The sequence below is a fragment of the Dicentrarchus labrax genome, unplaced genomic scaffold (genome assembly GCF_905237075.1).
Source record: "Dicentrarchus labrax unplaced genomic scaffold, dlabrax2021, whole genome shotgun sequence".
Classification (NCBI taxonomy): Eukaryota; Metazoa; Chordata; class Actinopteri; family Moronidae; genus Dicentrarchus; species Dicentrarchus labrax.
In genome coordinates, this window is record NW_026136722.1 from 20296403 (window position 1) to 20301676 (window position 5274).

Genomic DNA, 5274 nt, shown 5'->3' on the forward strand with positions numbered 1-5274 from the left:
CTAAGACTAAGACTAAAAAAACAAACAGAAAATCACTCTTTAACAAACAAAGTAACAAAACAACAAGACCTGACAATGGCAGTGGTATGGATAAAGCGCTGGTTCTCTGACACATGGGACAAGACGAACTTGCACAGTACAAAGTGAGACACGACTATATATACACACACACACAAGGTAAGGGCACAGGTGGAAACAATCAGGGCGGAGACAGGTAATCCCAAGAGCGGGAAAACAGACAAAAGGGAGAAAGTAAAACTGGTGACAAGGTACAGACAGGAAGTGGAACTAACATGAATTAACATAACAAAGTTTCCTGGACATGACACAAGAAGCATCATAACCGTAACTTACTCCCCGTATTTTGTTAACGTTAGCTTCTAAGGAGGCTTGATCACAGTTTGACTATTTCTCTCTCACGGTAGCTCTATCTTTACCTCCGGTACATTTACATACAGCAGCACACACACACACACACACACACACAAATAGCAGCAGGGGAGAATATGGAGACATCTGCACCAGCTGGCTTAATACATTCACCTCACCTTAAAAGTTTCATGTTCATCTTGCACACATTTAACAAACATTTAACAAACATTTAACAAACAATAACTAAGTTAGTATCACTGAGGCTCCTGTAGCTAACAACGGTAAGCATGTGCTAGCATTACACGAACAATGAAAAACAGTATAAATTCTTAAAAATACTTCCAGTTACTTCCTCTGCCGTCTCTCCACAGACAGTTGGTACAATCCCTCTTTCAGGAACAGTCTTTCAGCCAGTCCAGTGTTGTACTGACCGAGGTTGTGAAAACAACACAAAGTGGTTCACACACGAAACCAAAATTTTAAAAATACAATTCTGAACTTGAAAAGGGGAATAATATGTCTCCTTTAAGCAGGGGCCGGCCCAAGCCTCCATAGGGCCCTAAGCAAAATTTGATTTTGGGGTCCTCTATTACTGCTAATAATAATGATTATTGATCATTCACACACCTACTATAAGGGTCAATGACGTATAAGGATTTTCAACAGGCCAAATTTAAAATGCAAAAAATTAGCATATCTATCGCAATTGTTCAAACATTAGGAATGTTGTGCACACAGAAATGAAAATTAAAAATGAAATTAAGCGTTTTTAGTGGTTTTTCATCTATATGAATTGGCCGTGGCCTTGAAAAATGTCATGTGGTGCGACCGTGATTTATCTTAAAATTTGTTATTTTCCATAATTTGCTTAACATTGTTTTTACAAGTTCTCAGTTATTTAAAGTGTTTACAAACAAAGTATTTAAATTTCTTTTGATATTTTGTCAATAATGATTTGATATTTTTGTTCCATAATGTTACAGTCCCATTTATAATTGTACTGACACAACTATATTTATTCTAAATTAAATTAGTGATTTTAAAAAAATATAAACTACCAGTTACTTAAGTATACTGTATCAGTGATTAATATTTCAGCTACAGAAACTAGATATTAAATTTTTAATTCAATAGAGTTACTACTTTTATTGGTCGCGCCACATGATGAGTGGTCGCACCAAATGACATGAAGATATTATATAATAAATATAGGTCAATAAACAGGTCAATAAACAATACTTTTAATTCAAAACATAGAATTACAACCAATAATAATAAAATTACAATAATAACAATACAAATAAAACAATTTAATTACATTTTCAGAAAGATGAAAAATCTCAAACATAAATGCACTTTGTTTTGAACAAATATTTCATATTTTACAATGAAGATCTGAATGTGCACCACATTGCCTTAGTTTCCTGAAAAAAACTTTTTATAAACTTTTCAAAATAAAAAATCTCAAACATAAGTGCACAAAAGATTGGCTTGGTTTTAAACAAAGATTTCATAACCATTTAAAACATTTTTCAAAAGCCATCAAACATACAGTAACTGCATTAACTTGACACTTAGCCCCAGGCATTAGTGAACTTTTCCCAGTCTTGGCTGTTCAACTTAGAACAGCGTGAGGTTGCTGGCTCAGGTTGTGAGATGACAGCGTGTACATCTTTCTTAAAGTAAAAGATGACATCTGGAGTTTGTGGCCATATGAACAAGTTCTTGTCATCCGACTGCCGCATGGTGCTAACCTGAACTTCCTCTCCCACATCCTGAAGGACCTGGCCCACATATGGAAGCTCATCATAGCTCACAATCACAAACTTGCCACTTAAGTCTTGAAGACTGGCTTGTTCCTTTGGTGGCTCTGGACTGCTTGTTGCAGCTTCAGTGTGGCACATAGTTTCTCTCAGGTTGACTTTTTTTGGCTGGTAACAGAGGCATGTCTTCATTTCTGCATGCTTGCAGAAGCATGAAACCTCCCTGTGAGTGATTTGGGCTGCATGTGAAGACAAAACCTGGTGTATCTTCAAGGTTCCTCTCACAGCAGTCAAATTTTCGGGAATCAGCTCATCATATTTCTGGATGCTCTCTTCGTTTATCCAATGATGAGTAATAGCTGACCCTGATTTTTGGCCAGCATGTTAAACAAGTCCAGTGGAGTCTGCAGCTCACCTCCTCGTCGAACATAGAGATCAGCATCCCTCTTTACAGCACCACCAATGCCATCCGGGGCACCCTTTCCATGGGACTTTTCCGAATAGTTCCATGTCACATGCTTGAACCCAGAAAGGAAAGGAACAGTACTAAGAAGGTAAAAGTTGGATTTGTTCCTGTACTGTGTAACTGGTCCATCACTGATAACATGGAGAACTGTAATTTGTGGGCTGGTTTCCCTGAAGCTCTTTTAATATGGGCTCCAGGTGTGCCCACACTGCCCGCTCATCATGGCGGAGGCAGTTTGATACTGTGGCATACGATTTGGTGCTGTGGGCTTTGTAGAGGGACAGCAGTGTGTATTGTAGCCTGCTTTCGGCTGCCTCCAAAATGATAAGCTTGTACTTCTGTGTTCATCTTGCAGGCATAATTTTCAGAGAAATCAATGTGAAGAACAGCTTCAGATTCAGTCAGATTTTGCTTCAGGTCACGGAACTGTTCTGTTTGGTGGATCCAGTTGAACTGATGAATGGCCAATGCTTCTAGCTTTTTGTGAAATAGTTCTTTTAAGTCCTGGATTGTCCCTGTGTAGGTTTGTTTCAAAACATTTGCAAAGGTTTTCTCACCATTTGTTGATGTTACCCGCTCCCATTGTTCCCAAGAAATCTCAGTGCAGTCTGTGTCAGGAAATTCGATTTCATCAAAGCAGCACTTCAGACATACACGATCCATGCATGGTTTGTTTTTAGGGTCACACACGATCATTCTCACTAACTCTGAGATGCTGGTTGTCTTCAGCAGTCCTCTCTTGGAAAGTCTGCTGACCAATAGCCGGATATTCTCATGTTCTACACATGCACAAGTATCTCTATCCCTGGTCTTTGGCTCAGTGATATAAAAAGGCCGTTTTCTGGCAAACTGTCTGTAGGATATGGAGAGATGCTGTTCTACCTCTGTTTGATACTGTGCATGGAGCTCAAGAAGGGGCTTTGTTAAAACTCTTCTTTGCATTTTCTGTTTGTTTTTGGTGATGGTGTCTTTTTCCCAGCTAGAAGACGACTATTTTCATCTCTGGACAGAAAGTTGACAACTGCTTGCTTCCTTTCTGTTGACAGTTTCTTGGACCCCCTTTGCTTGAATTTTTCACTTAGGCTTCTTTTTTGTCTTGCCATTAACCTCTTCTCATTCTTTCTGAATTTGTCATTTCGTTTTTTCATCTCAATTAGTTGTTTCCTTAGATGTATGACCTGCTTTTTCAGTTCACACTTCTCTTTCTGTAGTCTTTTGCAATATTTCCCTGCTGTATTCCTTCTCTTATCTGGTGTGGAGGACACTGGTGGATTAAAATCCTGAACAAGGATGGGGTCTGCCACAGCTTGGCCTGCATTTTCATCTTCTTGTGCCCCATCTACATCAACCAGAACTGGTGGAATGTCCTCCATAGATGGTGGTGTAAGATCAAATATAGCATTTGCCATATTTTTCCTTTCTCTGTAAGCACGAGATGCAGCCTTCCATTTCTCTCTTTGTTTATTTTTCTCTCTCTGTGGCAGATCATCTGACTTCACATATAGAATCTTTCCCTGTTGTTTTCTTCTCTGATAGCTTTCTTTTCTTCTAGCAAGGTACTCCTCTCTTGCCGCAGGGTCAGCATTAACACGCTGCCTATGGCGAGCGGTTTTTGCTTTGCTTGACAGTGGCATCTGGTAAAATAGATTAAAACAGTAAATAAATGACAAATTACATTTTTTTTTACATTTTTCCCATGATATTGTACAAAAAACTAAACGTAAATTTCATTTATGAAATATCTGGAAAACAATGCTCAAATTGTACAAAAAACTATTCCAATAAATATTAATGTAGAGTACTTTTTGTATGTTAGTCTTAAAATAATATATATATATAATATATAAAAGTACAAAAACTACCTATCTAGGACATATATCTATCATCAAAAACACCCTACAATGGTCGCACCACATGATATCTGGTCGCACCAAATGATATTTTCACGTTCAGTCAACATTTACAGGCAAATAATTAGCCTCCTTAACAAAACAAGCTAGCTTCACACAAAAGGCGAGTTTGAAATTTATAATAAAAATATATATTTGTAGAAATAGTTTAATATTCATAATTTTTTGGAGGTCATACCACATGATATCCAGATATGGCAACTACATACCAACCGTTAGAAGCGATGTTTTTTATCAAATTTGAGAAAGATTAACAAACCTGCTTGCTGTCTCCAAGGGTTCTTGGCAAACTGTTGGATGATGCAACTTCCTGTCTTGGACTGGATTTCAAAATTAAAGTCCCAAAGTGGTAATTTTGTGGTGGTCGGACCACATGATATTTTATAAAATGGACATCCTCGGACAAAGTTTGCTTGTATGTTATAATGGAACTATAACTACAAATGCTTTGAAAATTTGTACAGGATGAAAAAACACTTTGAAAATCATGCCAAATAGGAAAGAAAATATATTTGAACAGATTTAGGGTAATTTTAAAGACGTTTTCGAAACAACAATTAAGGCCGGACAGTCGCACCACATGATATTTTGACACGTTAAAGAGCACAAAATTGCCAACAACTCACTGTTTTTGAAAGGTTAAAGTAGGTATATATGTGGGAGATATATTGCATATCTGTGGTTTCTTTTTTATGCATTTAAACCTTTTTTAACTGTAAAAAATAGAGTCGGACAAAAAATTTGGGCGTCACGTCATTGACCC